The sequence below is a fragment of the Lissotriton vulgaris genome, chromosome 9 (assembly GCF_964263255.1).
Source record: "Lissotriton vulgaris chromosome 9, aLisVul1.2, whole genome shotgun sequence".
NCBI lineage: Eukaryota > Metazoa > Chordata > Amphibia > Caudata > Salamandridae > Lissotriton > Lissotriton vulgaris.
The window spans coordinates 164394042-164421634 of NC_141697.1; positions in this window are offsets into that span (position 1 = coordinate 164394042).

Below are 27593 nucleotides of genomic sequence, written 5' to 3' on the forward strand. Positions count from 1 at the left end.
TATTATAAAGCACAAGAGGCTTTGCAGCATTATAAATACCAAAGTTGTGGTTCCTTGCTCATTCCAAGAGAAAGGAAAAAGATAACGAGCATTGGGGCACATGCATCAATCACTTTTGCGATCGCAAACAGTGTGGTTCGCAATAATCAGCCGCTTGAGATCACAAAATTGCCTTTTGCTATGCATGAAAGTTTTTGGATATGCAATTCTGGTAATCACAATATCTTGCGATTACCTAAATTGCAAATGCAAATAGGGAATCGCAATTTGCGATTCACTAATACATATGCAAGAAGCCTTTCCTAAATATGAACTGTGCATTTAGGAAACACTAATTAACATCAATTTGAAGTTGATGTTAACCAAACAAAAGTGCATTTTTCAAAGTGCCATTACACATGCCCTTACGGCATGTGTGTGCTTTACATGTGCACATTTGTTGTTAGGGGCGTCTCAGGGTGAGACCTAGGTCCCCAGGCACCCTTGCCTCTGCATTAAGGTAATCGCAATTTACGCAATGCACGACCATTCCCAGGAAAGAATGGAGTTGCAATAGCAAATATTGATTCCCTAATTGCGATTGTTAAGGAATTGCAATTAGAAAATCGCTATTTGCACCCTGTTTTGATGCATTGCATTTTTCAATTACCAAATAGCGATTTCTTAAAAATATCTATTTGGTAATCGCAAAAATGAAGTTTAATGCATGTGCTTCATAGTTACTGTTAGACCTGGCATCTTTGGCGTGGTTTCCCCCTATCTTTTTACCTCTACCTCCTGTATTTTTGATGCTGGGCTGGATTTTGTTTTTGCTGGTTTAGATGCTTTGGACACTCTGCCACTGCTGATCAGTGCCAGAGTGTAAGTGCTCCCTATGTAAATTGTTATCATGATTGGATATATATGATTGGCATATTTGTATCACCACGAAGTCCCTAGTAAAGTGCACTGGGTGTGCCAGGGCTGGTGATCACAGATGCTACTAGTGGGCCTGCAGCACTGATTGTGCCACCCACATGAGTAGCCCTAAAATGGTGTCTCAGGCCTGCCACTGCAGTGCCTGTGTGCAGTCTAGGAACTGCCGTGTCCTCCTGGTCAGTGTCTCCACTGACCAGGCCTAACCCTTCCCTTTTTGTGCACATTAGTCACCCCTATGGAAGGCTCAAGGTACCCCCTGGGCAGGGTGCAGTGTATGTGAAAAGTAGAGCATGTACTGGTGCAGGTGACATGGTCTGGTAGTGAATGACAGCCATTTTCATTTTTCACTATGGTAAGGCTATCTTGCTCCGAAGGTTAACATGGGGGATGCTGGCTACAATGGCTACCAGCATTTCTTCCCATAGGAACAAGATAGGACATAAGTATCTAGTATCCCTGAACTCAGAAGTTAATAACACATCTTTTAGGAAAGGTTGTTTTTAAATCCTGTGTTTGAGAATAGCACTTTTAGAAAGTTGCTGTTCTCTTGTCTGACCCTTCTGTGTGCCTTGGCCTGTTTGCGTATTGACTGTCTGGTTTGAGAGTGACAGGGGCTGAAGATTCCCCAGGAGGCTGGCTGAGTCAGCCCTAGGCTGAATGACAGCATTTGCAACCTGAGTGGTGGGAAGAGTTTGCACCTGGGCCTGAATAGGGCTGTGCCTGTCTGCCACAATGCTTGCTCCAACTCCTGCTGGGCGGCTGACGACCCTGCCCCTCACTCTGAAAGGAAAGGAGAAGCCAGGCAAACAAAGTGTTCAAGAAACACCCAGAACTGGTTCTGACCGGGCTCAGGGCCCACATGCACAAAGAGAACAAAGACTTTTAGGGGTATAAGTACAGGACCCCTGACAACAGAAAATTAGATCATCCTGGAATCAAGAAGGAACCTCTGCCAAGGAGAAAGCTGAATCTGAAGAAGGAAGCCTGTCCTGCTGTTGCTCTGCTGGACTGACCTGTTGCTTTGCTGCCAAGGAGAGGGGAAGGACTTTGCTGTTGTGCTGTGTCCCCTGTCTTGAAGGAATCTCCAAGGGCCTGAGAAGAGCTGGCTCCCTGTTCTGAAGTCCCAGGAACAAAAGGACTTCACCTCCAACTTCCCTGAACTCTGCTGAGAGAGTTATGTCCTTCCTAGAGTGCTTGATCCAGTTGTGGGGCCTCTGGAAGTCATACCTGTGCTGGGAAGCTTGAAACTAAGCTTGAGAGACTTTTGCAATTGAAAAGTATCGCATCGCTCGCTGCGGAGCGCATCCCCGACAGTGCGAGAAGTTTCCCGCTGCTGCGAAGGTCGAGATCGTCGCAGCGCCTGTTGCCGCTGTCAGATCCGTCGCATCCTTTGTTTGCGGGATGCACCCGATGGGTGCGGGAAGCCTAACATCGCTGCGAGTGTCGTCGCAGAGCCTGTCGTTGGTGGGTGAGATCGCTGCACTGCTTGCTTGCGGACCGCATCACTTCGCTGCGAGTGTCGTCACAGAAACCATCGCATCGAGGAGCTGCGAGAGAGAAGTTCACCGCTGGTTTGTGCATCGTCGCCCCGGAGATCGTCGCAACTCCCGAGATCGTTGCATCGTGCCTTTGCAAGAACAAATTTCCTACGGAACCTACGCACCGGAATCCATACAAGTGGCCTACCTCCCCATACAGACCGGATTCGTCGCATCACACCCGCTGCTGCAACGGGGCTGTCGCATCGCCTCCCCAAGGTCTCAGGAGCAACACATCACTTGTTTTCCACCACACCAGCTTCTGCTCTTAGAACTTTGTCACAACTAAAGGTACTGTGTCTAAAAACGTGACGCAGCTGTGGATTATTTTATCGCAACCTAAAGAACTTACCTTACAACCTTAAGAACTCTTTTGAAACCATATTGTTGAACTGTGTATGTTGGATTTTTTTCGTTTTGGTCTTGTACAGTTTAGATTAAATACCTTTATTTTTCTAAACTGTTGTGGAGTCAGTTTGTGGTGTTTTCACTGTATTACTGTGAGTGTTGGTACAACTACTTTACACATTGCCTTCTGAATAGCCTTGACTGCTTGTGCCAAGCTACCTAGAGGGTGAGCAGGGGTTATCTCAGAGGGTTTCCTCCTTACCCTGAATAGAATCAAGGGTCCCTATTTGGACAGTGGTACCTACCTCTGCCAACTAGAGACCTCCAGTTCTAACAGTTACTAAAAGTTCAATCAATGGAGGAAAGCAAGCAAAGTTGTTGTGCTGCATTTCTTGAACAAGAGAGACATGAAAATCACCATATTTCCTATGACATGTTGCTCTTCAACTCTCTAGGTGCTCTGGCACACTTGAGGCTGCATACGCTAACACAGGTACCCCTGTGCCATGCGGCAAGCGTGCAGTGTTACAGACAGAATAATTTTTGTTCAGACAGCAATTTATTCTTTCTGTGCATGGTGCAGAATGTAGAGTGCATAGAAAGGGAAAGTAAGGAGGATATCCTTGTTACGCCTCTATGTGGTAGGTGCATAATTTTGGCTCCTTCCGAGGTTTACTACTTCTAGTAAACCTGGGATTGTGTCAAATTCTAGGGGTGGTTACATGCAAATGCCCATTCTAGGGGTGGTTACATGCAAATGCCCATGGTCCACCCTTGAATAATGCCTACCACAACAAAATGTAATGCAATGCAGTGCAAAGCACTAAGTTGATTTACCTTTCTTCACAATGACATGGAAGGTGGCGCAAGCAACCCCTTACATGGCTTTATGAATCCCATTTAAAGACTTACATTGCCTTACGACAACTTGAGTCACACAAGTACAATGCAAGTCTTAATAAATATGGGCTCAGAACTACCTTCTGTGGCATTCTCAAAGAAATATCTCATTGTTTTCCAAACAACATTTCGTCAGTTAGATGATTTTCACAAAATCTGTAATGTGCAGTTTCTATTGGGCGAGTGGCAGTTGGAGCCCTCACAGGAAGCAGACAGAGGTGTCATATACTGACCTTTCCTTCCCTGTTCCCTATTTTTCAGTATCACACTTTACATTGTGAATATGATTCCAGAGATGGAGGTATGCTGTTATTTGCTGTTATTTTTTAGTATTTCAGATTGCAGCCTGCTGCATTGATATTTATCAAACAGGATTTCTACACTTCTACGAAGGGCATGTTAGTGCTATATAGGTTGGAACTATTCAGCATAGCACAAACATAGCACTGAGTCACATCACAGTCCCTGCGCAAGCAGAGTGGTAAAATGTTACCAAATCAATGATTAATCAGGCAAAAACAGTATTTGTTTTGTGGAGGTAAATATCTGCCTTGGATTTCCCTTTTTAAGTTCACCTCAGTGATGCTATACAGCAGTACCTCGATGCAAAGAGTTCTATTATAGTACAAAAAAATGACCCTGGGCACATTGCCATTCAAGATGCAGCACCTTGTTGCTGTACAGTCTGAACAAAGTGTACACCTGCGTAGCAAAATGTATACACAATCCAGCTATCTGCCTTTCTGTCAAGAGGAAACAAAAAAACTCTCCACCAGTGGGTAAGCTGGTGGCTGACCCAGTGCGTCTTTCATAGGTAGGACATACTCCCATCAATTTAACAAGAGCCCCAGAACTGTATGATGTCCCTTCTGACTCCCAATCCCTAGCACTCCATGCACAGCTGATGGCATCTTGTATCCACTGTGCAATACACTCATTCTTTCCCCATCATTCTTACAACCTTGGATTTTTCCCACTTACACCTTCCCTTCCACTGAGACACTCCTACTTACCTGCTCCCCCCACCATTAAATCTGCCCCTGTTGCATCCTCCTTCTGTGGACACTCCTGCTTGGGCACCATTACATACCCTACTTGCCCCACACACTACCAGATTTCATCGGCTTGCCCCTCCACCCAGGAACTCATCATTGCAACCTTCTTCTGGCTGACGGAGTTACTCTCATTCGTCCCCTCACTCAAGCTCTCTCCCCAGAGGCCCAGGGCTTCCACCACCTTTTCTTTGAAATACACATCTCTAGGAACAGCTGGCTGTGTGAAAAAGAGAATAAGCTGCCTGGTGCACTAGCAAGAGTTGTGATAGCAGTTGATGTTAAGTATGAAAAACGTTGATGCTGTAGATGTGTTTTTGGGTGTGTGTCTGAGTGTGTATGGATGCTGTGTGATCACATTTCTGGTGGAGGGGTGTTGTCATCCTGATCCAGCGACTACCATCGGCGAATGTTTCCTGATAATTAGTTTGTCTAACTTATCCATTATGCATCACAATGTGTTAAACTACTGCAAGCCATGATTCAGGCAACTAATGAGATGCAACAAGTGTTGATGGCCATTGTTAGACCTGACATCATTGGCTTGAGTCTCTCCTCCATTTTTTCTGTTTGTCTCCTCTGTTTACGATGTTTTTGCTGGTATATCGCTTTGGGCACGGTGCCACTGCTAATCAGTGCCACAGTGGAAGTGCTCCCTATGTAAAATTGCTGTATTGATTGAATTCCATGTTTGGCTTATTTGGTTTACTATCAGTCCCTAGTCTTGAGCACCAGGAGTGCCAGGGCTTGTAAATACAAATGCTGCTCGTGGGCTTGCAGCACATGTTGCGCCACCCACAAGAGCGGCCTTGTAAAAGTATGTCTGAAGGTCTGCCATTGCTAGACCTACGTGCAGTCTGGTACTATCACGCTGAATGCGCAAGTACACCTACTTGCCAGTCCCCAAAACATTTCCTTAACTTCATGTTAGTCACCCCTATGGTAGGCCGACGGGCAGGGTGCATTGGAAGTATAAGGTAGGACAAGCCTGACCAAGTTGGCATGCCCTAATAGTGAATTACAGCCATATTCGTTTTTCACTATTGCGAGGTAACCTGCTCTCCATTAGTTAGAATGGGCCGCCAGTATTATTAATGCTATGATCCTAGCTGGCTCGGGGAGCATGGTGCAATGTCGAGTTTGGTATCCCTGAACTCGGGGTTTAATCACGCATCCGTTTGTGTGGATGAACTTTAGATCACTTCTGACAAGGAAACCTGAACCAAGGACAAGAAACTTGCTGATCCAAGGACTTGCCTACTCCTTCTGCCAGTGTGCTGTTTGTTGGGGGAATCCTGCAGTTACTTCTTTATTTTTGCCAAGGAACCAGGAGAGAGGAACTGTGTGTGCACTCTCAGACTTTGCTAAGAAAATCTCCAAGGGCTGGAAGAGTGCCAGCCTCCTGTTGAAGTCACAGGGCTAAAGGTCTTCATCTGCTAAAAGTGCTATTTGCTGGAACCTGTGAATCCAGCACCTCTGAAAGAAACCAGCAACCTCGACGCCGACGGACGCCGCCGAATCCAGCTCGACATCGTGAGTAACGGCTCCAGTGTCCCGCTTCCTCGACGCTGGCCGCCGGGCCCGATCGACGCCAGCAGCAACGCCAGTGAGTAGCGAGTTCGGCTCCGGCTCCAAGTGACCCCAGGTCTGCACCGCTGCTGATCACATCGACTTCGTGCCCTCTCGACGCCGTGAGCGCTGCTCACTCTTGCAACTTCATCATCGACGACGACGCCGTATCCTGCTTCACCTCGTGAGCGCTGCTCCCGCCTGACATCTGTCGACGCCGCTGCAGGTCACCCCAACTCCGAGGCCAGATCGACGGCGAAGACGCGACGCCGGACATCTCAACGGCGCTGATCATCGTGTGCTTCGCTTTTCCAAGGTACTGTGTTGTGGGGGTCTGTGCGACTCCGGGCTCGACGTAGCGCTCCTCGCTGTTGACGCTGAACCTTTGGATTAACTTTGCCTCGACGTCGTGTGACTCCCGTGTGGGTTACATTGTTGCCAAGAACTGTGTTTTAAAGAAGAAGAGTTACTTTTGATACTAAAGACTTTGTGCTAAGAAGAAAGATTATTTTTCCTTCCAAGAGTATTTATTAAGATTGTGGTATATTTTTGTCGTTATTTGGTCTTGTGCTAATCCTTATATAAAAATACTTATTTTTATAATACTACTGTGTCGTGTCCATTTGTAGTGTATTCACTTTAATACTGTATGTGGTCATAAATGCTTAACACACAGCCTCTGAGATAAGCCTGTCTGCTCTGCCAAGCTACCAAGGGGTTGAGCAGGGGTTATCAAAGGGTGTGATCCCCTTGCCCTGACTAGAAGAGGTGTGTCCCTGTTTGTCAGAAGTGCATACTTCTGCCAACTAGAGACAGCCGGTTCTAACATTGGACGCAGCGGTGAGGATTTGAACCTTGCATTTATGACCCATGTGCAGTGATTAGTGTGCGCTACATAGTGAAAGCAGACCATAGCGCAGCCACAATCTAATTTGGAAGGATTCTATTTTTGTTCTCTGCTTTTCTGAAGCTTGATTTTTTTAACACTGCCAGTTTTGACCATGAGTGACACAGGAGTCACTGCCCCTGTTGTTGTTGTCGAGGAATTTGATAGGAAGAAGATAAAGAAATACAAGAAGAAGCAGCTGCAACACTTTTGCGAGCAGTTTAAAGTTCCTACCACAGGCCTCGAAATTAAAGAGGATTATCTGAAAGCATTGCAAGCCTGGTTAAAGTCCAGAGATTCCACTGATCCGGTGGTGGTACCGCCAGTGGAAGGGGATGAGGAGGCACCAGTGAATGGAGCCGTGTCCTCTCCCAGTAGCAGTGTTTCCTCCAAAGGCCTTTCCCCTGAAGAAAGAGAAGAAAGGGCGAAAGAGCGAGAATACAACATGGAAATGGCAAGGCTTAAGATAAATGAGCAATTGGAATTTGAAAATGAAAGAGGTAGGAGAGAAGCTGATTTGGAGATAAAAAGGTTGGAGTTTGAAAGAGAAAAGTTAGCTTTGGAGCGTGATACCAAGTTGAGGGAGTTGGAGATCCAAGCTAAAAAGTTAGAATTGAATCCCTCTGGTGGCAGTATCCCATCTGTGCCTGCTGAAAGTAGGTTTTATTTTCCTAAAGATGTGATAAAAGATTATCATAAGAATGAAGATATTGGCCAATCGTTTAAAGCATATGAGTTAGCATTGTTGGCCCACCGGGTCCCTGAGAAGGATTGGGGAGCGGGGTTGTGGGGTTGCTTTGTGAATGAGGGAAGAGATACCCTGTTAGACATGCCTGTTGAGGATAGGATGTCTTATGTTCATATGAAAGATGCTTTAATGTTGAGGTATGGCCTAACCCCAGAAAAGTACAAACAAGCTTTTAGAGAATGTAAGAAATTGCCTGGTACGACATGGGTTGAATATGTGTCTTTTTTTTGCAGAGCCATGGATGGTTGGGTAAAGGGCAGCAAAGTGGAAAGTTATGAAGCTCTTTATGATTTGTTTGCTTGGGAGCATTTGTCTAATAACTGTTTTCCAGAGCTGCGCCAGCACCTTATTGATAGCAAGATATCTAACCCTAGATACCTTGCTGAGGAGGCGGACCGCTGGGTCAGTACCAGGGTCCACAAGGGTCCAGTGGGAGACTCAGCCAAAGGTGGGCAGGGTCCCCAGCAGAAGAGTGGGGGGGACAAGGATAAACAGAAGGAGTCCCCGAAAGGGCCCCAAAGTAATCCCCATGGGAACCAAGGGAAGGGTTCCCAGCCTCCCCCTGAGAAGAAGTCAGGGGCCCGACAGGTAAACCTGTTCATAGGGGCCCGGTGACCCGCTATGTGTGTAAGCAGGTGGGGCAACGTTATTATGATCCCCAGTGTCCTATGAAGGACTCTGGTGCACCGCCGCGTGCACCCCCGTCAGTTGGTGAGTGTAGCCCTGGGAGGGGAGGAGATGGTTGTCCCTGGTGGGAGGGGTCCCGCAGAAGTGTCCCTGGTCTCGCTAGGAGACATGGAAATGGTCCCTCCACCCCCTCTGCCTAGTAACATTAATAAATATAGGCAGTGGGTGACCATTAATGGCCATAGAGTGGAAGCTCTCAGAGACACCGGAGCGAGTGTGACAGCTGTCAAGTGTCACTTGGTGTCCAGAGAGCAGGTGGTTCCTCACGCATTTTACCCCATGATAGCTTCTGACAACTCCCAGAAAGGGTGTGAGGTAGCTCAAGTTTCCTTTGAATGGGGGGGAATTTCAGGTACTCTTCAGGTTGCTGTGAGGCCCGCCATGCCTGTTGATTGTCTCCTGGGCAATGATTTAGAAGACTCCCCTTGGGCTAAGGTGGAGAGGGAGACACATTTGAAAATGTTGGGTGTGCCAGAGTGGGTGTGTGCAACCACTCAATCCATGACAGCAAGTAAGGGTGTTGATGGGGTCCCGGAGCCTAAAAGTAAGGCCCAGGACCCAGCTGTAAAGAGAAGAGGCAGGAGGCACGGGAAACCGGCCCCCATAGTTCCCGTGGTCCAGGAGGAGGTAGACCCTGAGGGGGATGCCCTGGAGCCCACAGGGGAACAAATTGCTGAACTGGGAGACCTGCCCGAGCTGACCCATTGGCAGCAGGATGGTGGTCCCTCCAGGGAGGAATTTTGTGCAGAACAAAGATTGTGCCCTTCTCTTGTGGGTATTAGGCAGCGGGCCTCAGCCCAAACCTCAGGTGATCAGTCAGGGTCACATTTTGTCTACTGGGAGAACGACCTCCTGTATAGCGAGCCTAAGGCTGCTGAGCCTGGGTCAGCCCGTGTGCTGGTGGTACCCCAGCGCTTCAGAGCCTTCCTACTGGGTTTGGCTCATGACGTTCTGTTAGCTGGACATCTGGGGCAGGACAAGACCTATGACAGGTTGTCACCCATTTTTATTGGCCTCAGATGAGAAGGGATGTAGACTCCATTGTAAAACCTGTCACACTTGCCAGGCAAGTGGGAAAAGCGGAAGGAAGCAGAAGGCTCCCCTCCAACCTTTTCCAGTAGTCAGTACCCCCTTTGACCGGGTGGGGATTGACATTGTTGGGCCCCTAGACCCCAACACAGCCCTGGGCAACAGGTTTATCCTGGTCTTGGTGGACCATGCCACATGGTACCCGGAAGCCATCCCTTTCAGATCAGTGACGGCCCCCGTGGTGGGACGGGCACTGATGGGTGTTTTCTCCCTCACGGGGATCCCCAGAGAGGTGGTGTCAGACCGGGGCACCAACTTCATTTCGAACTATATGAAGTCTCTGTGGAAGGAGTGTGGGGTAACCTACACGTTCACCACTCCTTACCACCCTCAAGGTAATGGGCTGGTTGAGAGATTCAACCAGACCCTTTAAGGCATTATCATGGGTCTTGAAGAACCAATGAGGCGGAAATGGGACGTCCTCTTGCCATGCCTGCAGTTTGCTTACCGTGAGGTGCCAGAGAAGTCTCTAGGGTTCAGCCCCTTTGAGCTTTTGTATGGTCACCCGGTAAGAGGACCTTTGAGTCTGGTCAAAGAAGGCTGGAAGCAATCTCCCAGGAAGCCTCCCCAGGATGTATACAGTTACATGCTGGCCTTTAGGAACCAGACTAGGTGCTTCAGAGATATTGCTCAGGCAAATCTGGAGGCCAGCCAGGAGGGGATGAAGCGGTGGTACGACCGGAATGCCACTCTGGTAGAGCTTCAGCCTGGTCAAGAAGTTTGTGTCATGTCCCCTGTGGAACCTTGTGCGCTCAAGGACAGGTGGACTGGACCGTTTAAGGTTGTGGAGAAGAAGAGCGATGTCACCTACTTGGTGGTCTTGAAATTCCCCAGGAACCCCTTGAGGGTCCTGCATGTCAACCGTTTGAAGCCCCACTTAGAAAGGTCCGAAGTGGGCATGCTCCTAGCTACGGATGCTGGAATGGAGGAGGAGAGTGAGCCTCTTCCTGACCTCCTGTGTGCTAAAGAGCAAGATGGGTCAGTGGATGCTGTTGTCCTCTCTGACACACTGACCCTTGAGCAGAAGCAGGATTGTCGCCAACTGTTGGGACAATTCCCTGATCTGTTTTCCTTGGTTCCTGGTGTCACTCATTGGTGTGTCCATGATGTTGACACCGGTTTGGTCCCGAAGGCTGCAGCGCCTGGTGCTTCACCAGAACTTCGGGTCTGCGTGGATTACCGAGGACTCAATTCAGTCACCAAGACTGACGCGCACCCCAACCCCAGAGCTGATGAGCTCATAGATCGGTTGGGGGCTGCCCGGTACCTTAGCACGTTTGATCTAACGTCTGGGTACTGGCAGATCGCCTTAACTGATGGGGCAAAGGAGAGGTCAGCATTCTCCACACCAGATGGGCTCTACCAGTTCCGGGCGATGCCCTTTGGGATGAAGAATGCCCCTGCCACCTTCCAGAGGCTGGTCAACCAGGTCTTGGCTGGACTGGAGGATTTCAGTGCTGCCTACTTGGACAACATTGCAGTGTTCAGCGCCAGCTGGGAGGAACACTTGCTCCACCTCTAGGAAGTGTTGTTGGCCCTGCGCAGAGCAGGCCTCACAATCAAAGCCAGTAAGTGCCAGATTGGGCAGGGTTCTGTGGTGTACTTGGGGCACCAAGTAGGGAGCGGCAAGGTGGCCCCCCTGCAACCCAAGACTGATACCATCCTGGCTTGGGCACCGCCCAAAACCCAAACTCAGGTGAGAGCCTTCTTAGGACTCACGGGTTACTACAGGAGGTTTGTCAAGGATTATGGTAACATTGTGCACCCCTTGACTTCGCTGACTTCCAGGAAGCAGCCACGAAATGTGATTTGGACTGACGCCTGTCAAACGGCCTTTGACACGCTGAAAACTGCAATGTGCACAGCACCTATACTCCAGGCACCCGACTTTTCTAAAGAACTTGTTGTCCAGACGGACGCTTCAGAGCATGGCGTGGGAGCTGTTCTAGCTCAGGTGAATGAAGAGGGCCGAGACTTGCCTGTAGCCTTCATCAGTAGGAGGTTACTTCCCAGGGAAATGAGGTGGAGCGCGATAGAGCGAGAAGCATTTGCTGTGGTCTGGGCGCTGAAGAAGCTAAGACCCTACCTGTTTGGGACTCACTTCCGGGTTCAGACAGACCACAGGCCCCTCAGATGGTTGATGAAGATGAGGGGTGAGAATACAAAACTGTTGAGGTGGTCCATTTCCCTACAGGGGAAGGACTTCACGGTGGAACACCACCCTGGTACAGATCACGCCAATGCTGATGGTCTGTCCAGATTTTTACGCCTTGGTGATGAGGACTCCCTAGGTCAAGGGTAGTTCTCCCCACATTTCAGCTGGAGGGGACACGTGTTAGACCTGACATCATTGGCTTGAGACTCTCCTCCATTTTTTCTGTTTGTCTCCTCGGTTTACGATGTTTTTGCTGGTATATCGCTTTGGGCACTGTGCCACTGCTAATCAGTGCCACAGTGCAAGTGCTCCCTATGTAAAATTGCTGTATTGATTGAATTCCATGTTTGGCTTATTTGGTTTACTATCAGTCCCTAGTCTAGTGCACCAGGAGTGCCAGGGCTTGTAAATACAAATGCTGCTCGTGGGCTTGCAGCACATGTTGTGCCACACACAAGAGCGGCCTAGTAAAAGTATGTCTGAAGGTCTGCCATTGCTAGACCTACGTGCAGTCTGGTACTGTCACGCTGACTGCGCAAGTACACCTACTTGCCAGTCCCCAAAACCTTCCCTTAACTTCATGTTAGTCACCCCTATGGTAGGCCGACGGGCAGGGTGTATTGGAAGTATAAGGTAGGACAAGCCTGACCAAGTTGGCATGCCCTAATAGTGAATTACAGCCATATTCGTTTTTCACAATTGCGAGGTAACCTGCTCTCCATTAGTTAGAATGGGCCGCCAGGATTATTAATGCTATGATCCTAGCTGGCTCGGGGAGCATGGTGCAATGTCGAGTTTGGTATCCCTGAACTCGGGGTTTAATCACGCATCCGTTTGTGTGGATGGTTTTTGGACTCTGGGTTTGAAAATAGCACTTTTAGAAAGTGGCTATTTTCTTGTCTAACTATTTCTGGTTTCTGCTGGTTTGGTGTGTGTGTGTGACAGGATCTGGGTGGCTCCAGAGGTCTGAGTGAGTCAGTGTGGGATGAGTGGGACATTTGCATTGAGAGTAGGGGGAGAGTAGTTCCTGATAGCCTGCCCTGCCTGATACAATGCTAGTTCCACCTCCTGCCAGGCGACTGATGGCTCTGTGCCTGCCATGGACGATCCTGGCCCCACCTCCTTCCAGGAGGCCGATAGATCTGCTCCTGCCAGTGATAATGCTAGCTCCACCTCCTGCTGGGCGTCTGAGGACCCAGCCCTGCACAGTGAATAGGCCAGGTGCCTCTGCCTGGCTACACCCACAACAAACCCAGGATGTTGGGAAATTCCCCTGCATGGACAAAGGGATCAAAGCCAAAAAGGGGTATAAGAGAAGGACCCCTGAACCAAGACTTTAGATCACTTCTGACAAGGAAACCTGTACCAAGGACAAGAAGCCTGTTGATCCAAGGACTTGCCTACCCCTTCTGCCAGTGTGCTGTTTGTTGGGGGAATCCTGCAGTTGCTTCTTTATTTTTGCCAAGGAACCAGGAGAGAGGAACTGTGTGTGTACACTCAGACTTTGCTAAGAAAATCTCCAAGGGCTGGAAGAGTGCCAGCCTCCTGTTGAAGTCACAGGGCTAAAGGACTTCATCTGCTAAAAGTGCTATTTGCTGGAACCTGTGAATCCAGCACCTCTGAAAGAAACCAGCAACCTCAACGCCGACGGACGCCGCCGAATCCAGCTCGACATCGTGAGTAACGGCTCCAGTATCCCGCTTCCTTGACACTGGCCCCCGGGCCCGATCGACGCCAGCAGCAACGCCAGTGAGTAGCGAGTTTGGCTCCGGCTCCAAGTGACCCCAGGTCTGCACCGCTGCTGATCGCATCGACTTCGTGCCCTCTCGACGCCATGAGCGCTGCTCACTCTTGCAACTTCATCATCGACATCGACGACGACGCCGTATCCTGCTTTACCTCGTGAGCGCTGCTCCCGCCTGACATCTGTTGATGCCGCTGCAGGTCGCCCCGACTCCGAGGCCGGATTGACGCCGAAGACGGTTCGCCGGACATCTCGACGCCGCTGATCATCGTGTGCTTCGCTTTTCCAAGGTACTGTGTTGTGGGGGTCTGTGCGATTCTGGGCTCGACGTAGCGCTCCACACGGTCGACACCGAACCTTTGGATTAACTTTGCCTCGACATCGTGTGACTCCCTTGTGGGTTACATTGTTGCCAAGAACTGTGTTTTAAAGAAGAAGAGTTACTTTTGATACTAAAGACTTTGTGCTAAGAAGAAAGATTATTTTTCCTTCCAAGAGTATTTATTAAGATTGTGGTATATTTTTGTCGTTATTTGGTCTTGTGCTAAGCCTTATATAAAAATACTTATTTTTATAATACTACTGTGTCGTGTCCATTTGTAGTGTATTCACTTTATTACTGTATGTGGTCATAAATGCTTAACACACAGCCTCTGAGATAAGCCTGTCTGCTCTGCCAAGCTACCAAGGGGGTGAGCAGGGTTTATCAAAGGGTGTGATCCCCTTGCCCTGACTAGAAGAGGTGTGTCCCTTTTTGTCAGAAGTGCATACTTCTGCCAACTAGAGACAGCCGGTTCTAACAGCCATTCATAAGGAACATGCTTAACCAGTAAGGTTAGGTCCACCGCTGCCAGCTTCAAAACATGAATTGGGCATAACAATGTCAGTGCTTCCACTTCCTCCCACTGTGAGGACTACTCATCAGTCCCACACATTGTCGGACTTTCAGGGTCTTGTTTTTTCCCTCTCAGGTTGGCTAGAGGAATTGTCTTTGCTCACAGATTTGCAGGAGACCCACTGTTGTTTCAACCCTTGTTCTCTTGAACACAAGCTTTTTTGGATGATAGGGCAAGGATACCATGTATCTTGTCTTTTATAATAAAGGGTACTCTCACTTGAGCAATTCCACTGATACTGAATCATAGTTCATGCTTAAATGATTATTCTTTTTTCTTTGACAATTATGTGCAAGGTTGGGTACGCAGCAAGTAAAAGATGTTGACCATATGATCTCCTGACAGTAAAATATGTTCCATCTACTTGGCTGTTCAGCAGGGAAACCTGCTCTCTCTTTCAAAATTCAAACCAAAGTGCTTTTCCACACAGGGAGCTGCATGTTAGCAGCTCCCCATGTGGAAAAGCAATGCCGCCCCCGAGGGAAGCGGGGAGCCAGCAGGATTGGGGGCCCCCTCAAGGCCTCCAACAGAGAAGGCCAGCCCCGGGGGATATGGTCCCCTGGGTTAGAAGAGGCCCAGGAGGGGGGTCACGTGGCCCCCTCCCCAAAATGAAAACAAAATAAAAATAAATAAATAGAAAGGCCGGCCCAGGGGGATGGGGTCCCCGGGGCCATAAGTGGCCAGAGGAGGGGGGCAACGCAGCTGCCCTCCAAAAAAAGGTAAATAAATGAAAAAAGGCCAGGCCCCCGGGATGGCGTCCACGGGGCCGATTAAGGCCTCGGGAGGGGAGAGGCACAAGGCCCCTTCCCAATTTTTTTATTATTTTTAAAACAAAATAGGGGCCAGGCCCTGGGGGATGGGGTCCCCAGGGCCACAAAATTAGAAAAAGAAAGGGGGCTACGCAGTCCCCTTCTTAAAAAAAAAAAGACTGGCATTGCGCCACACCCCATCCTTTCATTACTCTGCAAACGCCCCCCTGGCGCGTTTGCAGATGGAGAACATATTCCCCTTGAATACTGGGGGTCCCTGGGGGCCAACTAGCCCTCTAGGAACCATCCAGTATGCACCAGGAGGCTGTGTTGCAGAGAGGTGTTCTGAGGCCACGCCCCTTTTTACACCTCTCTGCAACACAGCTCTGTGGTGCTTATTGGAGGTAGATGGGTGGCTAGTTGAACCCCAGGGACCCTCAGGATTTAAGGAGAGTTAATCCCCCAACTTAAAACATGCCACGGGCGCGTTTTCCCAGTGGTGAAAGGAGGGAGCGGGCCTGAGTTGACATGTGTGCAAACACACCCTGTGGCACAGTTTAAGTTGGGGAATTAATTCCTCTTCAATCCTGAGGGTTCCTGGGGGCCAACTAGCCCACCAGGTGCCCTGCATTGAGGAGGGCAGCGGGAGACAGCCCCGGGGAAGGGGGTGTCCGGGGAACATTCAACTGCCCCGATCTGCACTGGAACATCTTCGATAAATTACTTATAGCGCCTCCACAGCGAGGGTAGAAGAAATAAAAAAAATATACACTGATGCAAGCAAAGCTTCTTGTCGGTGGTCAATTAAGTATGTTGTCACTTTTCCAAATAACTTAGAAAAAGAGGTGCAATGAGGGCAATCTTAGCAAGCTATGGGTCGAGCATTCCCCGCCAGCATCCCGAGACAGCTACTTCCCTCTTTTGGTTTTCCCTCCTAAAAAGAAAATGTGTTTGGAGAAGGAAAACAATCCCTAAATTGTGTTGAATGTGGTATTAATTACATAAAGGCATTTGAAGGGATCTCCCGGTTACCCCTGAGGTAGAGGAATCCTGTATAGGAACTGATTGAAAACAGCAGCAGGAAGAGGCGGGTCTCCAAAAGATGGACAAGAGGTATGGTGGGGTCCTCAGCCCAGTGAAAGTGGGGTTTCTACGGGTGTCCTCAGCTTGCTAGCATGGCAGAAGGTCGGTGTCACACGAGCCTCAGGGTACACGGGGTTTTCAGCACACTTCCAGTGCAACACGAGGTGCTCAGTTACCTTATGAGGTAATGGGTATTCTTAGACTGCAGCAAGGGGTGCTCTGATGCACTTGGCTGAGCAGCTGAGGTGCGCAAAGTACTGAGGTCTTTCCAGGGGACCTCAGAGTTCTTCATGGCAGCGGCCGGAGGTTTACCGAGGTCTTTCCCGGGTGGCAGCACCTTGATGACTGTGCACAGGGCTGCCACCTGACTGGCTAGTAAACAGGGGACAAGCCAGAGGGTTCTGCTTGACAGGAGAGCAGATTCAGCCAGTTCAAGGTGCGTGCTCGGAGCACAGTGCTTTGCTGGGTCTCATGGGCCCTAAACTGCCGAGTCCTGGAAGGGAGAGGTGGTTGCAGTTTGCAGTGCGGCAGGCAGGGTCCAGCAATACCATGTGCCCTCAAGGGCCCCTGTACCCAAAGTAAACAGTGTGCATGCTCAGTTGCAGGAAGCACTTCCTTCGTACCCTGCCAAGCCCAAAAATACCTGCATACTGTGAGCTCAGCCATCTTATCGCTGAGGCCATCACTTGGCTTAGCCAGGAGCTGCAGCAGAAGGCTGTCACCATTTACTGTGTTTTTAAAAAAACAGTCTACGCTTGAAGAAACAAGCGGCCGCGATTGTCCCAGCAGATTCGAAAGTGAGACTGCGCACAGCGTGCTGAATGTAAACACAACACATTGTTGTTCCCCAAGTAGGACAAACTCAATAAAGACAAGAGTGCTTACAACACTAAAATAACACATACCGTGTAAGAACTGAAGTAAAGGGGCCAGTAGCCATGGGAGGATACAAATGACGAAATGGCCATACTAAGGAGGGACTAACAAGCCCATTAAGGAATTAGACACCAGCATGTACAAAGGACAAAGACATAAGCCAATGAGAAATATGGGTGGGGCTTCTCCTCCATACTTTACCTCCAACATATCGCCAGAGCAGCGCTTGCGTGCTGGCTCAGACTCGACCTAAAAATGGTATGACCCAAATGTCCACAACCACTTTCACTATTTTCTAACGTAAATCAAAATAGGATCATAAATATATCTTGTATATTGTCTTATAAAGCCACATACGTGTCAATGGAATTGAAGCTGACCTTGTGCATTAATTAAATACAGCAATCAGGTACATCTTCTTCATGATGCTATCCTGTAATCAGAAAAAATCACAATCAATGCTATGCAGGAACACAAATCAAATTACTGAACAGAGGCTATCCAAAGTGAAATGGAAAGCAAAGGCCTGATTAGAAAAATACAAGTTAAAACATTAAAAATCCAGCTCCCGGTAACAAAAAGGTAGAGACCCCCTTGTCATCAGCAGCACTTGACTTAAAGCACTCGTGTTCAAGGAAGATACAATTGATGCTCTGGGGTGGGAGTCAATACCTGCCTGAAACAGAACGTCTATGACTAGACTTGGGATTGCTAATCTTCCAACTGGTGATTTCCCTGTTTATGAAAGAATAGTTGATACAAAATAACTGGGGATGCATTGGAAAACAATATGCTATGCTGTATGCTGTGGTAAGTAAGGTTATGTGGTGAACTCGGCTACGCTGGCAGAGCTAGCAAAGTTTTCTCCACTGCCCGCTCTGCTTGGAGCACAAAGTTTGACATACAACTCCACCTCTCCCGTAGCGTGGTGGAGTTTACCAGCTATGCGGCAGGCCCACCCCTAGCCTGGAATGCGTCCCTCTTACTCACGGGCAATACAATTTTTTCTCAGCGTGTTTCCCTCTGTATGTGATGTAATTTTTAAGAAACTCCCTCAAGATTCAAGCACTCCCACAGAACAGATCAAATTAATCTGATATAGGATAGATTTTTGACCCCCTCCCTCCTACAAATTAATATTGTAAATGAGAATAACATGAGTTTATGTACGCCTGTCCCCCAATACGGGATTAAAGCTCAACAAGATAACGCAACTGGTATTCCACACCTCGAAAAATTGAAAGGCGGAGTCCTGGGAACCAAATATAGCACACAGGTCTCTGGTGTAGGTACCAAAACCTGCATAGCTCTCTTGCCACCTTTACCAGCCATCTTTCTTCTAACCTAAATTAGTTGGATCAAATGACCCCATAAATGGACAGGAGTCTGTAATGTTGAACTGTAGATGAAGTGGAGCATTCATCTCTGCCATTCCCAGTTTCCACATCAGGTGAATAATTTTTTCAATCATAAATTGATTTTTACAGTTATAGGACCTTCCAAAGTTCGTGTTTCAGCTCTTTGAATTACTTGCAGATGTGAACAATGGGGTATGCCCCCTCGCACCTCAGAGAAATCCCACAGACCCCTTGCGCCTTCTTGACACAGAGGCGGTGGGTTCGCAGGTCTGCTGCCCCAGCTCCCTTTGGCTCCTCAAGGCCTCCTCTAGCCGGATGTACCATGTTACTCTGCATACTTTTACTCCGCATACCGTTACAACGCGGTATTTACAACGCATACCATTACAACGCATAGCGCTTTGGGGTGCTGGATAGTGGTAAGTATAATTTACTATTCTAACTCCAGTCCCCGTGGACCCTAGGGAAGGTGTTGGATAGTAAATTATACTTATTCCCTATCCTAGGGCGCCCCCCAGCGCAATGCGTTGTAATGGTATGCGGAGTAAAAGTCACGTTGTAATGGTAGTGCGGAGTAAAAGATGCGTTGTAACGGGTGTATACCCCTCTGGCCACTACTCCCACCCCTCGGTCAGGGAAAGGGTCTGGCAGGTTGAGGCATGTCCCTGCAGAAGCAGACAGAGCTAGGCTTGTAGGAGCAGGCCCACCTTTACAGTAGTTTGACCGGTGCAGCAGCAGAGTGGAAGCACTGATGATAAGCCTTTGGCCATCTGTGAAACATTGGTCCAACTCTAAAAAACCCCATTAATCATCTCATTCTACAGATCTGGACTTCAATTATGTTTTTAGAATAAGGAAGGCTACAATTCCTTACATTCTTTTTGATCCCATTAATAACTGAATCTGTGAGCACTGACTCCAACAGTCCCACCTTTGCACATATACAGCCCATCACTCATACCAAGTTAGGAGTATCCAAGTCAAAAGGTACAAGGGAAGGTGCTGCATGCTGGAAAGCTCTGCACGTACTTGAAAGGTGAATGATCTGGAGTGTTTACTGCAATGTTTTCCATTCTCTCTTTGTGAAAAAATCCACATCCACACATAATGAATTGAATGTATCCAAACTTGAACATATGCTGTGACATCGTGACTGTGAATGACATGCTGATGAACAACAGTTTTTCAGTGTCTCTATATGCTCCCTCCCTTGAAGCCCAGTACTCCTCCCTTACTCCTGCCCAGGCTTTGAAACCTCCCTGGCTCTCCTATACTCCCCGCCATCTTGGCACCCTGGTTTGCACTGGGCTTGGGCTGCGAGAAGGAGCAGAAGCAGCTGACCGCACCTTGGGATGCACCTCGGGCAGAGGTTGTGGCCCAGACATGAGCTTGGCCTGAAGGCAACCATGTTGCTGGAATGGCAGGCAAAAGACACACAATTGATGGACGGAGGGCAGAACAAATCAAAACATTCACCCCCAGTCAAGAGATCTGAGTTAAATCCAACAATGGCAGGCCCAGCAGCACCAACAGCAAGCACGCCTGATAAGAAGGGGGAACTCTCTGGGGAATGGGACAGTGCCAGTGGGGGTAGAGAGAGGTCTCCCCCAGGTCACGGTTAGTGGGGTTGTAACAGTGTAAAAATTTAAAACAACTTTTTTATCTAATCATTTGATGCTGCCTGTGATCCTCTGATTGCTCTGCCTTGGAGCAGGTTTCGTATTTCCAACAGTGGTTCTAGAATGGGTGGAATTCCACGGAAATCCATGGAGTTTTAGCAAATCCACAGAATTCCACGTATTGCATCTCCGCGAGCTCCGCCTACCCTTAATTCTTATACAGTACAGCCAAATACACATGAAGGCAGGCTGACGAATCTAATTAACAAACGGAAATTATGAAACAGTATTCATATGCATAATTATAATGGGAGTAATGACATTATGCATCTCCAGTCATTTGGTGATACACAGTTCAGATGGTTCTATTCCTCACATTGATTTGGTCCATGGTTATTGCAGTCCATATTATCGATCCATGTACGTTAATGTGCATTGAGATTTTTGTCAATGTCACCTCCTACCTCATCTGGGATAATCCTTTCAACCATTTGCCAATCATCCAGGGAATTTTGTAGATTTCGAAAAGTTTCCACTAAAAGAGCTCTCACCGTCTGGCACCTTATGCAGCTACAATTTAGTATTTTTAATGCCAGATTAATGTGTGCTCTATCTCTTGGAGGAATTCTATCACCCAATTTCATTTGCTTTCTTACAATTACTATGCCTTCTTTTGCAGCACTCCTTTTTTTACCAAGCAGACACGCCTTGAGCTACTGGCTACTCCCCTATTTTCTCCACATGATGGGGCAAAACACATTCTTTTTCCTTCTCTGACTGGAGATGGGCTGTCTGGAAAAGGCCCTAAGGAATGTATAGGAGAAGCGCGCCCTGGCATCTGTAAGTCAAACACTACCTGCTCCTGTCCATTATCACAAGGTTAATCCATGCTAAGTATTTATTATATTTTATTTATAAAGTTATTTTCAGCACAAACATGACCCAAGAGGGTATCAGAGCACTATACAAGTGGTCAAGAAGGAATACACAGAAAAACAAATAAGGTAATCTAGAGTGAAATAGGAAGTATTTTGACCCAAACTGAGGCAGGATTTGAAATAGTCAGCAGTTAATGTCCAATAGCTCTTCTGAGTTTCATGTGGGGCTCTTCTGATTTTCATGCGGTGGGGCGCAGTTAGGATACAGGAATTGGATTCGGCCTGATCGCAGCTTACCTTTGGACTTGAAAGAAATTTCAAAGAAAAATGTCTGGAAAGGTAACGTTCAGTGGGGCAAAGCAGCCAGCTGTTTTCGAAGAAGAGGTGTTGTCATCGGGGATCCACTGGACGAAGTTGCAGTGATTGTTTCTACGTTTAGACTTTTTTGGAAGTTGAAAATCTCTAGTGGGACACAGCTGCAGGCTGTGTCTGATAAGGGTTCCAGGACGATTGATAACCTTCCAAAGGGAAGCAGCTGAACAGGATCTGTTGCTATGGAGAAGAACGTAATGGGAGCTACCCCAATGTCAGGCCTACTATCCAATCACCTTGGGCAGATCGGCAACCAGGTAGGTCCTGGTTTTCTCTTGGTTCTCAGAGCACATTTTAGCAGAAAATGTTTATCGTCCCAAGGTTTGAATTTTGCCTTGTTGGGCACCTTTAATACCACTGCCAAGGGTCAATGGCTGGGGGGCTACTACATGGAGTGCCAAAACTCACTTCAGGCTTGTTCAAGGTACACTTTAAAAGTTGTTGTAGATTTTGTGCCCCTGTAGCTCTGAACAGGAGGATAGTACACTAGCCCTTGGAGGCACTGTGGTGGTCAGCGGTCCAAAGCAGAATACAAGTCTCAAGTAGCGGGGCAGTCCTCTGATGTCTGAGGCATGCAGCAAGCAGCAGACAGTCCTCTTGGAAAATCACTCCTTTAAAGTGGACAGTAGGCCTTGGGCATCAGGGCAGTCCTCTGAGAATCCTCTGCAGGCTAAGAAGTGAACTACAGAGTGGGTCTGAGGGTCCTATTTTTATACCTGTTTCCAACTTTGAAGTGGGGGAAACTACTAGCATTTCCCCTCAACAAATCGTAGTGGAATTTCCTTCCTCTGTTCCCTGGTCCCACTGGGTCAAGGGTCACAAACCACTAGTGTGAGGTTCTTTGTGCATGTTGAGGCAGCTCAAGTGGGGCTTTGCACAGCTGTGCCCCTCTCATCTTGTCAGGATGGCCCATCCTGCCAACACCTAATCCCCTGTGTGTTACTGTTTGGGAGTAATACACAAAGGCCTACTGCCAACTACACTGTAGTGATGTGAGCCATGATACAGAGTGCAGACATCAAATGATTAAGACAAGAAAATTCTATCTTTCTTAAAGTGGCATTTTTTTACCATTAAAGAGAGTTTCAAATTACAATTCCTTAGACACTGAACATGACATTAATACCTGTTCACAAACAAAAGTTATCACTTATTTACTGAAATAAGGTCACATTTATCCTATGCGAGAGCTAGGCCTCACATAGTGAAAACCTAATTCAAATTTTCAATCCCAGCACATGTAAAAATTCAAAGTAGATGTCCAACTTTTTTAATACACTGCACCCTGTCCTATTGGCTGGTTAGGGCGCACCCTATAGGGGACTTCTTTGCATGGCTGACCATGTCAAAGGCTGCACTGAGGTCAAGGAGGATCACTGCCACTGATGCTCCTTGGTCCAGGATGTTTCTGGATTCCTCAGTGACCATGAGAAGGGCGGTTTCAGTTCCATGCTTGGGTCTAAAGCCTGTCTGAGTGGGGTCCAACAGTTGGTTGTTTTCTAGGTAAGCGGCCAGTTGGACGTTGATGTATCTCTCTAAGACTTTGCTCAGCCAAGGGAGTAGAGAGATTGGCCGGTAGTTGCTAAAGTCTGAGGGGTCCAAGCTGGGTTTCTTTAGCAGGGCTCGGACCATGGCCCGTTTCCTATCAGGCGGGACCGTGCCGGAGGTGATAGAAGAGTTCAGGAGGTCCATTATGATGGGCAAAGTGCTCTGGGATGCTGACATAACAATGTCTGGCGGGGCTGGGTCGTCAGGGGAACCTGATTTAACTTTCCGAGCCACAGAATCCAGGGACACAAGGTTGAGAGGGGGAAAGTAGTCCAGTGTGGGAAGAAGCTGAGATGAAGGGTGTGTCAGAGTTGTGTTGGTCCGGGCTGGGAGGGTGGTGGCCAGGGGAGGGAAGGATTCATAGATTTTATTGATTTTTTGGAGGAAGAAGTCTGCCATCTTGTTACAGTGTTCTGTGGATTTGGTCTCAAGCAGGCTAAGTGGCAACTTTGTAAGATTTTTCCCAATCTGGAAAATTTCTCTGGGTTTTGATTTGGCTAAAATAATTTTATTAGATAAGTGTGCTGCGTGGGTGACTTTGATTTCTTCGTTATACTCTTTGATTAAATTTCGGTATTGAGTTTTATTTCCTGGTGAGAAATCCAGACGCCATTTCCTTTCGGCTTTCCTACACTGGCATTTCTTTGCCCTAAGGGCCTCTGAGTACCAGGGAGCAGATTTATGGGAACGTTTCACTGTGGTTTTTCTTTTGGGGAGGGAGTGATCGAGTGATTGAGTGATCCATTCTTCGTATTTCCGGTTTGCTAGGCAGGGGTCCTCATTGTAGAGAGGTAGGTTGCTAGCCAGTTTGGTGGTCCATTTTTCGACTGGAAGGGGAGACCAGGGTCTGGCAATTCTTACTGTGGGTCTGATGGTTAAGGGCCTAGATGTGGTCCAGGAAAAGGGAACTAATAGATGGTCAGTCCACGGGAGGGGGATTGGTAGACTAGTTGCCAGATCTACACAGTTTTCATGCGGTGGGGCGCAGTTAGGATACAGGAATTGGATTCGGCCTGATCGCAGCTTACCTTTGGACTTGAAAGAAATTTCAAAGAAAAATGTCTGGAAAGGTAACGTTCAGTGGGGCAAAGCAGCCAGCTGTTTTCGAAGAAGAGGTGTTGTCATCGGGGATCCACTGGACGAAGTTGCAGTGATTGTTTCTACGTTTAGACTTTTTTGGAAGTTGAAAATCTCTAGTGGGACACAGCTGCAGGCTGTGTCTGATAAGGGTTCCAGGACGATTGATAACCTTCCAAAGGGAAGCAGCTGAACAGGATCTGTTGCTATGGAGAAGAACGTAATGGGAGCTACCCCAATGTCAGGCCTACTATCCAATCACCTTGGGCAGATCGGCAACCAGGTAGGTCCTGGTTTTCTCTTGGTTCTCAGAGCACATTTTAGCAGAAAATGTTTATCGTCCCAAGGTTTGAATTTTGCCTTGTTGGGCACCTTTAATACCACTGCCAAGGGTCAATGGCTGGGGGGCTACTACATGGAGTGCCAAAACTCACTTCAGGCTTGTTCAAGGTACACTTTAAAAGTTGTTGTAGATTTTGTGCCCCTGTAGCTCTGAACAGGAGGATAGTACACTAGCCCTTGGAGGCACTGTGGTGGTCAGCGGTCCAAAGCAGAATACAAGTCTCAAGTAGCGGGGCAGTCCTCTGATGTCTGAGGCATGCAGCAAGCAGCAGACAGTCCTCTTGGAAAATCACTCCTTTAAAGTGGACAGTAGGCCTTGGGCATCAGGGCAGTCCTCTGAGAATCCTCTGCAGGCTAAGAAGTGAACTACAGAGTGGGTCTGAGGGTCCTATTTTTATACCTGTTTCCAACTTTGAAGTGGGGGAAACTACTAGCATTTCCCCTCAACAAATCGTAGTGGAATTTCCTTCCTCTGTTCCCTGGTCCCACTGGGTCAAGGGTCACAAACCACTAGTGTGAGGTTCTTTGTGCATGTTGAGGCAGCTCAAGTGGGGCTTTGCACAGCTGTGCCCCTCTCATCTTGTCAGGATGGCCCATCCTGCCAACACCTAATCCCCTGTGTGTTACTGTTTGGGAGTAATACACAAAGGCCTACTGCCAACTACACTGTAGTGATGTGAGCCATGATACAGAGTGCAGACATCAAATGATTAAGACAAGAAAATTCTATCTTTCTTAAAGTGGCATTTTTTTACCATTAAAGAGAGTTTCAAATTACAATTCCTTAGACACTGAACATGACATTAATACCTGTTCACAAACAAAAGTTATCACTTATTTACTGAAATAAGGTCACATTTATCCTATGCGAGAGCTAGGCCTCACATAGTGAAAACCTAATTCAAATTTTCAATCCCAGCACATGTAAAAATTCAAAGTAGATGTCCAACTTTTTTAATACACTGCACCCTGTCCTATTGGCTGGTTAGGGCGCACCCTATAGGGGACTTCTTTGCATGGCTGACCATGTCAAAGGCTGCACTGAGGTCAAGGAGGATCACTGCCACTGATGCTCCTTGGTCCAGGATGTTTCTGGATTCCTCAGTGACCATGAGAAGGGCGGTTTCAGTTCCATGCTTGGGTCTAAAGCCTGTCTGAGTGGGGTCCAACAGTTGGTTGTTTTCTAGGTAAGCGGCCAGTTGGACGTTGATGTATCTCTCTAAGACTTTGCTCAGCCAAGGGAGTAGAGAGATTGGCCGGTAGTTGCTAAAGTCTGAGGGGTCCAAGCTGGGTTTCTTTAGCAGGGCTCGGACCATGGCCCGTTTCCTATCAGGCGGGACCGTGCCGGAGGTGATAGAAGAGTTCAGGAGGTCCATTATGATGGGCAAAGTGCTCTGGGATGCTGACATAACAATGTCTGGCGGGGCTGGGTCGTCAGGGGAACCTGATTTAACTTTCCGAGCCACAGAATCCAGGGACACAAGGTTGAGAGGGGGAAAGTAGTCCAGTGTGGGAAGAAGCTGAGATGAAGGGTGTGTCAGAGTTGTGTTGGTCCGGGCTGGGAGGGTGGTGGCCAGGGGAGGGAAGGATTCATAGATTTTATTGATTTTTTGGAGGAAGAAGTCTGCCATCTTGTTACAGTGTTCTGTGGATTTGGTCTCAAGCAGGCTAAGTGGCAACTTTGTAAGATTTTTCCCAATCTGGAAAATTTCTCTGGGTTTTGATTTGGCTAAAATAATTTTATTAGATAAGTGTGCTGCGTGGGTGACTTTGATTTCTTCGTTATACTCTTTGATTAAATTTCGGTATTGAGTTTTATTTCCTGGTGAGAAATCCAGACGCCATTTCCTTTCGGCTTTCCTACACTGGCATTTCTTTGCCCTAAGGGCCTCTGAGTACCAGGGAGCAGATTTATGGGAACGTTTCACTGTGGTTTTTCTTTTGGGGAGGGAGTGATCGAGTGATTGAGTGATCCATTCTTCGTATTTCCGGTTTGCTAGGCAGGGGTCCTCATTGTAGAGAGGTAGGTTGCTAGCCAGTTTGGTGGTCCATTTTTCGACTGGAAGGGGAGACCAGGGTCTGGCAATTCTTACTGTGGGTCTGATGGTTAAGGGCCTAGATGTGGTCCAGGAAAAGGGAACTAATAGATGGTCAGTCCACGGGAGGGGGATTGGTAGACTAGTTGCCAGATCTACACAGTTGCTAAATACTGGGTCCAGCAAATGACCCTTAACGTGGGTTGGAGAACTGACAAGTTGGATTAGTTGCAGAGCTGCTAAGTCGTCTGTAAGTGTGGTTGCCGTATGATAGACTCTGTAGGCCGTATAAAGACGGTTCCTCCTAAGTGCAGCTGGTTTAACTATTGCCTGCAACATAGAAAAAGAGTCAGACCATATTTTATACACTTCCTTTTCTCTACCTCTAAATTCTTCGCCCAACAGTCTTATGACTTCAAGTTCCACATCCTCGCCGACTTCCAGGAGGGCCCAGTACCAAAAGGAAACTTCCCTTTTTCATATGCTTGTTCTAGAAATTAGATCAAATTTCCAGTTAGTTTCGGCTTTGCCCCAGGTCTGCGTTGCCCACTAGGAGGATAACTGGTAAAACTAAACCTAGTCAGTGTCCCTCAAGTTAGGCTACTTAACGCTTCCCAACTTATTAACTTTGAGTCCTCTTTCAAGTCACCCCAGAATCTTATACCTCCCATTTTTGGTGGTTGACAAAGTTGATCTTATAAGCATTCCAGAGTGCCGGGAAAGTCCCAGACTGGAGCCTGCGCTGCATAATACGAATTTTTATTCTTCTTCTAATTTGCTTCCAATTCTTTAATGCCGCCACCAAAATCTTTAGTCTGACTTTTTTCATAGAACTTCGGGTCTCCATACTTATAAAGAAAAAACTCCTGCCCATGCTCTACATCCTTTAACATTGCCTCAAACAATAGACCTAATGATGAGGAATCAGTTTTGTTGGTCAAAATCCAAAAATGTTTTAAATGAAGAGCGTAACAGTAAGTGAGTAGGTCTGGTAGCACTAGCCCACCCACAGTAAGGTCTCTCCTTAACTTTTTCCACGCTATCCTTGGAATTTTTGTTGCCCAGATGAAGGTGCCTATTTTACCATGTAATTTAGCGATATCCTCCACCTTAAATAGTAATGGG